We start from the raw sequence: 11,541 nt of genomic DNA, 5'->3' as shown, positions 1-11,541 counted from the left end.
TATTGTTCATTCTTAGTTCATTAACTAAAGTAGTTACCTAATGAACCTTATTGTAAAGTGTTACCAATATTAATATAAATTCTGTCCAGTTTTATTGTGTTACTTTCAGTAAAAGTGTGGTTATTTTATTGGCTTGTGTTTTTTTTTTAATTCAGTATCATTAAAATTGAGTTAAATTTAAAAAGTCTTACAAAATTACTTTATATTATTTAATAAAATAATAAATAATAATTACAAAGCATTTTCGGGTTCGGTTTTCGGCCAAGTGCATCCAGAATTTTCGGTTTCTGTTTCGGCCCAGAATTTTCATTTCGGTGCATCCCTAGATGTAAGACTACATGTTTTATTTAATTTAATTTAAATTTAACAGTAATTTACTTTCAAATGCCCCAATTGCTGAAGGGTCTGCACAACTTTTTAGTACAATTTCAAGTTGCACTGTTCAAAATACCTGTAGTAGCACAGCAGTGCATACCTGTTTACATTTAATTAAGGTGGACTAGATTAGACTGTAATACAAATAGTTGAGTTTGCCAGGTGCATACAACATTTATGACAGGTTTTCATGAAAGTGTTGGTCAGTTTGTCTGCTTGACAATCCCATTTTGCACTGCAACAATAAAACTGAAGTGAGATAAACAAACTGAGAAATGTTTATTGTTAGTTAAAACAGATGATGTCAAAGTGTTCCTTTGGGGACATAATTTGAAGTTGGAAAAAGGTAATAAATTGCAATATATCGCAGAATATCGCAATAGATTTAAAATCGCAATAATATTGTATCGTGACACAAGTATCGTGATAATATCATACCGTGAGGCCTCTGGTGATTCCCACTCCTACTATGGTCCAAGCTAGTCAAGGTAGTTTAGATGAGTGTTTCCCAAGCCTACTCTTAGAGCTGAACCAACAGCACACATTTTGAATGCTTCCTTAATCTGACCCATCCACTTCATGTCTTGGAGTCTCTAAAGAGCTGATGAGTTAAACTGGGTATGTTTGATTAGGAACAGTTTGAAAATGTATGCTGCTGGTGTGCCTCCAGGAACAGGGTTGTGAATCACTGGTTTAGATAGCTAGTCAAGCTAGATTTGGTTAATTAGCTCGACCACCAGTTGGAAGACCTGCTGTAGCCCTGGTTAGGGTTGCAAAAAGGTGGAAAATTTCCAGTAAATTTCAGAAATATTCCAGAAATTTTGGAAACTTTTTCAAGGGATTTTTGGAAAGTTTACGGAAATTTTCCACCCCTTTGCAACCCTAGCCCTGGTAGACTATGTTGGTCAAGACTATAAACATCCTTCGATCTTTGGTGGTCAAGCTGATTTTTGTAGCATGACAATTAGTTTCATGTTACACAAAACAAATTGACCACCTTAAGTGTGTATGGTCTGTTTTAGTAACCATTTTACCAATTAAGATCATAATGGTCATCTAGCTCCACCAGCAAAGTTATGCTGTTAAACAGTATGACTATGCTTATCTTAACACTAGCACTAACCAGCATAAACAAGCTTACTTTGGGCAGCAAAGTAGTATAAATTCCAATGTTTCTCTACATGTTTGGTTATGAGAGACTCAGTCAGACAATTTCTCAACAGGTACAAAGACAATCCTCTTACATACTCATTTAGACTACTTATACCATTTGTCACTGAAAAAAAGTATGAAGAGGAATAAACAAATCTCCCATCATGCAATGACAAACACCATCTCTGAGCTAAAGAATATTAATAGACTCATCTAAGAACAGGGAGGCAGTGCCTTCCTGAGAGGAACGGCAACACACTGTATTGACCCGTTCTATATGGGTGACCCATAAAACAAAGAATGAGCACCCTGAATTTCAAAAGAAATTGGGACAAACGCAACACACCACCAGACACACACGAGCACACACTTTCCCCAAACAGTCACACATACGTTCACTGAACAGAACAGGCTAGGACGGGTCATTCCTATAGAGCGTAAGTCCGTGGAGGAAGCAACGTATGAGTCTCGCACCCCGGACTGAAAACTCCACATCGTGTCACAGGGTTAAAGCTTTCTTTATGCAGTATTAATGCAAGGAGCTGTAATCTAGGTTACCGTTAGAAAAGCCCCTGGAAGCCCATCCAAGTGTCTGATCAACTGCATGGAGGGCGATATAAGCAGCTCGCCCACAAACACACACAAAGGCAGCACCGACCCCAGCTGCTTTGATGTCAACGCTCAAGCGATTGCTGTCCACAAGACTATGGCTCTGTCTCTCAAAGTCCTTGTAGACTAGAGCTCTCTATTTCCTGATGCTATTAGGGCTGTAAAGAAGGGCTTATTATAATGAATATGATAATTACAGAGGCTCGAGATAGGAATGAGCATATGTGTGGGACTTTTCATTCCACAGAAACACACTCCCACGCACACAGTGTGACCTGGGAGAATTCATTAAACCTGACCTGTGCTCTCTTGCAGCTCAGTTCCCTACTGTGTACTGGGCTGCAACTCGTTCTCTTTCTAAAACAAGATTTTTTATAACACAGTACTACCAAACTGTTGGAAAAATGGCCAACATACAGTGTGCAATTATCCTTGTCAATCTACACCAGGCTGAGGTCACTAAACCACTCTCACCCTGATATCTTAAGGTGTTCACTGCAAAAACAATGTCCTGGTAAGTCACACTTACCCAGGACTGAATCCAACTCCCTACTGTTTTTAAACCCAGAGTAAGAAGTGAATTAGCACCTCCACCTCCATGAAACACTAAATAAACCCAACCAGGCTGGGCTTCCATGTGCTTCCATTCATAGCGCTAAATCACTCAAATATTTAACTACACACAGAACTTTAATTCAAATTGCACTTGTTTCATAATTGCTATTACTGTTTCCTTTAACTACCCTCAGGAAATAAACATCTCTCGTGTCTTGTGTCTCACTTGCATCTCCTAGAAAGCAATTAGATAAAATGTAAACATCTGTTCAGGGTTTCAACTTTTCACTTGAACAAAATACCTCAGAAATCTCACAAAGTCAAAACAATTCAAACATTTCTCATCTAATACCTCAAAGTTATCCACATTCATTTTTAACTTTATACTGATACTGTTTATAAATAATTGTCTCATTTACGTCTGTTTGTTTCTCCTAAGGAATTCTAGGAGAAATATCTAAAAGAAAATGGATTCCTAACTGAAACTTATAATTTTCAACTTATCATCATTTATTCACCCTCATGTCATTCCAAACCTGTATGCCTTTCTTTCTTCCATGGAACAAAAATAAGATACCCAGAATGATGTTGGACACCAAACATTTTGGTGACCATTAACTTCTACTGTATTTAAAAAATACATACAAATCTCAAATTATCTTCTTTAATGTTACACAGATTAAAGTTAGTCATACATTTTTGTAACTATCCATATCCCAGTTTCAGTTTTGGGTAAACTATCCCTAATCAGTCTCCTGAGCTATGAAAAAGTGACTTTCCTCTGTCTGCAATATCAGATATAGCAATCAGGTACAAACTCAATATCAACTCCAATATTTCTCAATACCTCCGCTTCCAATTTCAGTAGAAACATTCAAGACAAGTTGATATAAATCAGAGAACTCAATTAAGTCTCCTGAGGCATGGAAAAACAAAACCATCTGAGCTGTAAATGTTCCTCTCGGAAGACAGCAAAGTCTGCGATCCCAAATCAGATATATGCCCTCAACATGAAAAAAAAAAAATTCTAAGCTAAGCATTATACACTAATGTCATATATCTAAACACTAATTTTCTCAAATGTTCTTTCTGAAACTAAGGAGAAACATCTGAGGCAATGCTACTGTCACATTACTCAGAAATCTCTGCAGCACTCTGAGCAGGATGGCCAGCCTCTGATATATGAATTATTAAACTCATAAATAATTATTCACAATCTTTATAGGCAATATTTGAAACAAAAAAAAAAAAATAGAGTGAAAAGCAGCTTTGGCCAAAGCAGAATCTAGAAATGAAGGAGGAAAATGAACTACATCCACTACTGCGTGTAGTCAGGTGTGTGTGTTTGTGTAAGAGTCAGGGCTCCTCCAGGCCGTCACGCTGTGGCGTCTAACTGTCTGGCCTCACTGCTGAGAACATGCTGCTTAATTGAATCCTACACCTGTTACTGGCAGGTACAAAGTGCTGCCAACAGGGGGCAGAGCTCTGTGTGGCACTGGGCATCCTCTTCAAAGCTGAATGGCTCATTGTGTGCTTATTTACGTCAGCGAGCGTGTTAAGCATGTGGATGAGCGTCAGTGTGTTTTTAAGAGAGAGAGAGAGAGACAGATGTAGACAGAAAGGTAGGTGTAAAATACTGCTGTTTTGTGCATCTGAATGCAAGCAAGAAAGAGAGAAAGACAGTTAAAGATTGTTGGAAGTGTTGCTGTGTGCTTAGAAGCAGAGAGAGGGATGAAAAAGGCGAAGGATCAAAGGTTATTCCTGTGAAATGAGAATTAGGATTGAGTTAATCTGATAAAGACTAGAAGGGCTCCCAGATTGTGTCCTGGACAGCAAGGGGTTAGCAGCAAGACAGAAACATGTGCTATGTTTATTCCACGTACACATACACGCAAACACACAGATAAGACTCACCTCAATAACATCCACATCCTTCAAAAACACATACTGCATCCAAATTCACACACAAATACATAGGCTTACTGTACAAAAAGCCTTCCTATATTTCAACACTCATAATTTCCAGGACACACAAATGTTGCTACTCCTATCATTATCATTCTCCCTCACAGAAGACATTTTGCATTTGTATTAATTTATATAAAATATTGTTTATTATGTGTATTTAGCTATCTGAATCATTAGGACACTTGTGATATCCTCATAATGCAGGGTTACTGAAATCTGAATACATCTACATTATGAGGACATTTTTGATCCCATAAATACGTCAAACCATTGCTAAACAGTTGCTAGGGTGTTCGGAGATGCTTTTAGCACTTTACTACACGGTTGCTGAGTTATTCTGGGTGGTTTCCTACTGGCTTAGTTCAACTAAAATGAATATTCTGTCATCATTCACTCCCCCTCATGGCTTTCTTCTGTGGAACATAAATTAGGTTATTTTGAAAAAGGTCACCGTGTCTTTATGGACATACAATGGAAGTCAATGATGCCCCTTTTTCAAGTATATTCCTTTGTGTTCTGGAGTAGAAAGAAAATTGTAAGGGTTTGGAAAAACATATGAGTGGGAGTAAATGATGACAGTAAATGGGTAGGCTTTTATGGTCCCTAAAAATAACTTATCTTGTCTATGTGACATTTTCACCTGATTTAAAAGAATAGTTCACCCAACAAATTTTGTCATTATTTACTCACCCTCATGTCGTTCCAAACTTGTACACGTTTTCTTTCTTGTGTTGATCACAAAAGAAGATATTTTGAAGAGCAAAACAGTTGTTGGTCCCCATTGACTTCCATAGTAGGGAAAGAAACACTATGGAAGTCAGTGGGGATCATCAACTGTTTGATTACCAGCATTCTTTAAAATTTCTTCTTTTATGTTCAACATAAGAAAGAATCTCATACAAGTTTGGAACAACATGAGGGTGAGTAAATGATGACAAAACGTTCATTTTTGGATAATCTATCCCATTAACCCCTAAATATGTGCAATAAAACTGGGGATGTTTGCTTTAGCATAAAAACAGCCATGGATGCCACTAGCATGTGTGCATTTGATTATGTGTGAATCTGTGAGTTTAAAAATACCTTGAGTTGCATTAGGACTTTGTGTGGCTGTCATAGCAACTATACACCTGAGGGATGTGTACTGAAAAGCACAATGACGACGTACAGATACATTTTTCTTTTCTGTGCTCTCTCTCGATCACGTTCTGTCCCTTGGGCCTGCTCTCCCAGCCGCGCTGTCTGTCCAGAACAATCTATCTGTGTCTGAATTACATCACATTACACCCTCATTGAAATTTGTGACCACCTGCACACGCTTCGGCTCTTTAGCTTTAACAATACGCACACACGCACACAGTCTCCTATCTCTCTTACTGCCCAGCCGAGCGGCTGCCCAGGTCATGTGACAATGTGTGTGCGTGTGGATTATACTTGATATGTTGCCATGTTTTAGAAGGACAGTTCATCCAAAAACGAAAACTCTGTCATCATTTAATCACATTCATGTCGAAACCAGTGTTGTTGTCTTTAACTAAAACTGAAATGATTAAAAAAACATTTCCGGTAACTGAAATAAAGCTAAATAAAATTTACATTGCATGAACAACTTAAATTAAATTTAAATAGAAAGTAATAAGTTTAGGTTGCAATATTAAAATTAAAAACAAAATTAAAACCACAAAAAAAACACAAAGACTAAAATTTAAATATATATTCGAAATATTAATTATTACTATAATAGTTTATAAATAACTGCCTTGACAATTAAACAAATAAGGTTACGTTGCAGTATTAGACTTATTAAAACTGAAATAAAAATAAAGCTAAAAATAATTATTAAAAAACTAATAAAATTCACAAAAGCGCCAAACATAATTACCAAAAACAGGCTAAAATTAAAATTAACACTGAAAAAATAAAGCAAATTCAAAATATTAATTAATACTATAACAGTATATAAATTATTGACAATTAAACACATTTAAGTTAAATAGAAATGTAAAAAGTAATAAAACTGACAAAAGCACATAGCAAAATTATTAAAACAACTACAATTTAAATAAAAACTGTAAATATAAAGCTAATTCAAAACATTGATGCTATAATAGTATATAAATAAAGCTAAAATAACAAAAATCAAAACATGTCTGACGTTTTTGTGTGCAACACAAAAGAAAATGTGTAGTAAAATGTCCAAGCTGCTTTTTTTTTCCATACAATGAAAGTGAAAAAGTGTAAAACTGTGGTTACTATTCAGTATCATTTGGGGAAGAGAAGCTTGGACATTCTGCTAGATAACTCCTTTTTTATTTTTAGCTGAACTATCCCTTTAATACTGGCCCAGGGGTGAAAAACAGTGTGTATATGTGTGTGTGGTGTGTCTCAAACAAACACAAACCCTGAGCACAACAGCATTGAGGCACTTCCCAGGATTCCATAATCAGACAATTAATCGATCCTTAAACCAACGAGTGGTAATAAACAAAGACTGGGTGGGTGGGTGGTCAAGACAATGTTGTTAATGAAAATAATTGTTAACTGTTAATGAAATAGATAGAGGATAGAGGAAATAATTAGCAGGAGAGCGAGAGGACAGATAAAGCGGCGGAAGAGGGGAAGGGAGGGGGGCCGGCTGTCCGCTGTGGCATGATTGCAGGTAAGAACACTCTGAAATGTAGGGCAGAACTCTCACAACACTCGCCAACAGCACCATGGGGAGGAAACAAAATGGAGGACCGACATCGAGGATGTGTAAACTGATGTCAGTATCAGCGGAGTGGAAGATTCACACTGAGGTGCAGGTCTCACAACAGGTTTAGTACTCATTCCCACAAGACATTTCCACAAAAAACAGAGACAGAACAGGCTGCACAAACACACACATGTGATTCTGAATGGTGCAGTCAGGAAATACTCATGAGAAGAGTATGGGCAGTAAGTGACAGATTTGCTCTGTTCCAACCTCTAGGCGAGCTGCCTATCTAGACGACATTTTACGAAGCGTTTTCTGTCAGAATCCATAGCAATGGGCTCTATGAGAGAAATGTCAATTGTGTTAGGGTCCTGATCATCGTGTCAGGGTTTATTTTGTGATAATGATCGGCTTACTGTACATTATTCAGCTTGTAACACTGCTACTTACCAAATACATCAATAAATGGACGTTAAGTATTGACTACGAAGTGCTACGAGAAGTCAAATCAGTTGCCTTGGGAAATAGTCAATTATTCAGTTTAGCATCATTATACAAAAATATTTGACTGCAGAATATCACAATTGACCAATCAGAGTTGAGTATTACAGAGAGTTTATTTAGAACTGAAAAGTTTTCAATATCTGCATTTTTTGTTCATTAGAGTAACTAGCTTAGCAAAAATACTAACGGTAAACTTTGTCTGAATTTTTCAAGCGATATTTGCATGGTTTGTGTGAGTGAGTGTTAATGTACTACCACATTGGACATTGTGTTCATTTCCATTCATATCCATGTGTACGTGGGTGAGCAGGAATGCTATCAAATGCAAAGGAGGTTTGCTTTGAACCAAAGTTCAAGTTTCTTAACCTCTGATCAGCCAATTCGTATAACAAAAAGGCGTTTAACCAGTAGAGGATCTTAAGACACAAATTGACCTCTTGGCTCAATACACAGAATACAAACTTCAAAGTTGAATAGTAATGTGAAAGTGGGGAATATTTTAACTTTTTGAATTTTATATTATTTGCAATTTATAATTTATTTAAAACAGAAGCCCGAGAGCATGACATTACACCCTGTTGGCCGTATTCATTGTGGGGTCTGAAATAATTTAGCATATTTAAGGTCTTCTGTAGCTTTTAGTCTATGTTTGTTAGCTTCGATTTAATAGTGTTAGGGGTTGCGACTAATTGACTAGTTGACTTCAATGCTTTGCCATGACGCTTTAAGCTTGACGTCGACTAGTCGCTGGTCCTACAGAGGGCGCAACAGGATAAGAAATCTTTGAAGGACTTCCACATTTACGCTCCGTTTCCAAACAGTTAAAATGACAAATAAATGCATACTCTGAAATTACTCCACAAGACATGTGCGATTATATTACTGGATGCTTGAAATTGAAGGGGAGAATGCACGTTTTAAACAGCTTATTGTACAGGTAAGTTCATCGCCGTTCCAATCTAATGTGCCGCTGCACTGTAACGCACACACATAGGCTTCAGTATGGAAGCCCGTTTCCGCCACTGAAAAAAAAAAAAGGTAATTGCGACTTTTTATCTCACAATTCTGACTTTTATTCTCATAATTGCCTTATACAAACTCACAATTCTGACTTTTTTTTCTCAGAATTTTGTGATATAAACTCGCAATTCTGAGAACAGATCAGTCCCCCCCCCCAATTCTGACATTATAACTCGCAATTGCGAGTTTATATCACACAATTCTGTGAAAAAAAGTCAGAATTGTGAGATAAAATTCGCAATAACCTTTTTTAATTTTTTTATCCAGTGGCGGAAACGGGCTTCCATACTTCAGACAGTAGTAGAAACTGAAAAGTTCAACCATATATTTCTTAAGCTTCAGTACTAGTAGAGAGATGCTGCCAGGTAGAATTAATTCACACACACAATCGCTCTCACCAATGCATTCATATGAATGCAATCTTTACTGTGCTACTTTATCTGTATCTGATTTAGAAGCAGAAATCTGTTAGAAATATAACGACCCAAAGACAGCAAGAGCCATGTGGGCAGAGCTGTGTCATTGTATTCTCATTTTTGTCCATCATTCCACTGACTTACAATAGTAAGCATCATGTTCATGGCTGTGATGTAATGTCAAGGCTACTGGCTATTTAAAATAAGCGATGAGCCCTTGCATATGCCCTGCCCTAAATTCTTGTTTTAACAGGAAATGTGTCAACGCTGGAAAGAAAATTGCACTTTTAAACCATTTCATGGCATCTTTAAGGCCTAGTATGGCCACATTCTCACTATAGTCGCTGCCTACGTAGAGGACAATTCAAATCTGTCAAATCTGCCTCGGCAGATAGCTGCCTATTTAGACAGTATCAACGAGACAGCTCACTAGGGTTTGGAACAGATCGTTCAAATCATATAGCCAGCTATAGACGATATGAGGCTGAATTATGCCTGGTTCAAGCTCAGTTCAAATCTTGCAAAAGTTTGAAACTGAATACTCAAGAGACTAGCAAGAGGATTAAGTACGGCAGCCCCGGATATCTGTGATTGGCTGGCTGAACCGAATCAGGCTGCGAGCTGATTGGCACCACGGAGCGAGGCTGTGTGAGTGGAACCAGCTCTGCCTAACAAAGCAGCCATCTCACAGAGACGTCAACTGCCACCGTACCCTCCCCTTTGGACATGTGCGGACACACCACGGGGAGGGAGCGACTGCTACAGACGCCACTGAGCAGCGTCCAAAACAGACAACAAAACAGAAGGGATTGAAAAGAAGAATGACGCCACTGGCAGATGACAAACTAGAGAGGAGGGACCAGTGGTAGTGTGTGGAGGGGGATCTGAGGTAGGCTCAGAAAACCTGCGGCTGCTTTTGAGGAACACATGAGAATTTGGAAGAATTTCAACTGAGAGCAAAGGAAACAGATGAAAAAGAGAGAGAATGTGACGTGGCGAAAAACAGATAGCTTGTAAAGAGAGACATTGAAGCACCTGGAAATGAGAGAGAGCATTTGGCAAGGGGTCGGGCAGTTACCAGCTCTACAAATCGTTACTCTAATCCAAAATAACGTACAGAGAAAACATAGGGGTTATCCTGAAAGAAGGAAGGTAGGTAGGAAGGAAGGAAGGCGTAAACAAAAAAGGGTCTGAAAGAAAAAAAAAAGGTCTCAAACAGTATGGAGGGTCATTTTGGATCTGGAAGGACAGATACAAAATTAATCACAAACAATAGAGAAATGAATAAATGATGGCTCATGAAAGAGGGTGGAATTGCACAGATGGGCGGAGGATATGGGTTTAGTGGGAGAAATGACTTCCTGTCCAACAGAAAAGTAGAGCGGAGGAGCGCTCGGAGTAAAGTGGCTAATGCGAGTGTGCGTGAGAGAGAAAGAATAGAGAGCGTGCATGTGCCGCATTTAGTCGGCGAGCGTGTTTCCCTTGGGGTAGAAGTGATCAGATTAAAGGATGGTTATTAATTTCTCAAATAGACTCAATTGGAACTTTTAGCAGGACAGCTGGTGGAGATCTGCTGTTTTTCCTTAAGTGAGAGTTGCGTGCGTGTGTGCGCGTTCGATATGCATGCATGAGGTCTTCTGTGCACAGGGATTAGTGTGTGGATGCAGGACCATATGTATGATGGCGCGTGTCGGTGTTATCTGAAACAAGAACCAAATCTGGAAGGAGGTTCGGTTATAAGCCAGAGAAAGGAAGAGAGAAAACAAGTGAGAGAGAGAGAAAGAAACAGAGAAGGAGGGATATAAACATCAAACATGAGCACTACACAAGGTGCTGGGTTAGGAGAGGGGGATGAGGGAAGGAAACGGAAGAGGAAGGGGAGGAGGAGGAGGGTGGGCGGGGCGAGCTGTGGTTTTTATGTTCATTGTGGTCTTTACCTTTTTGGTCCACTTCTATTCAAGCATCGGAAAAAAGAGAGAGAAGACAGAGAGAGCAAAAGAAAGAGCGAAAGAGAGTGAAGATAATGAAAGAAAAAACAGGTGCAGGAAAAAAGAGAAAATTGAGATTAAATAAAAGGCTATCCTTTCTCAAATCACGTCATTCTGTCAGTGTGATGTAGGCTCTTTACAGAGAGGATGACTCGAGTGAGTAATGAGAGGGGAGAATGGCCTCAACTGCTTTCACAAAGTTTCGCAAAACCCCTTCCATTCTTCCTGTCACATGACACACGTACACTTCCCTCAGTCA

At 38.5% G+C, this 11,541-nt stretch overlaps 1 protein-coding gene across 1 annotated transcript in view; it reads right to left on the bottom strand.

The window, feature by feature from the left end:
- The window catches only part of LOC107661818 (adhesion G protein-coupled receptor L1-like), a 39,698-nt gene extending 28,408 nt beyond the window's left edge, over positions 1–11,290 (bottom strand). The window contains exon 1 of the mRNA XM_016451583.1: positions 11,232–11,290. The gene's annotated coding sequence lies outside the window, so the exon portion shown is untranslated. The remainder of the gene's footprint in view (positions 1–11,231) is intronic.
- Between the last annotated feature and the right edge of the window lie 251 nt (positions 11,291–11,541).

Source organism: Sinocyclocheilus anshuiensis, unplaced genomic scaffold, assembly GCF_001515605.1.
Source record: "Sinocyclocheilus anshuiensis isolate Anshui unplaced genomic scaffold, SAMN03320099.WGS_v1.1 scaffold47, whole genome shotgun sequence".
Lineage (NCBI taxonomy): Eukaryota > Metazoa > Chordata > Actinopteri > Cypriniformes > Cyprinidae > Sinocyclocheilus > Sinocyclocheilus anshuiensis.
The sequence above is the reverse complement of the archived record's forward strand: the minus strand, read 5'-3'. Positions and strand labels throughout refer to the sequence as shown.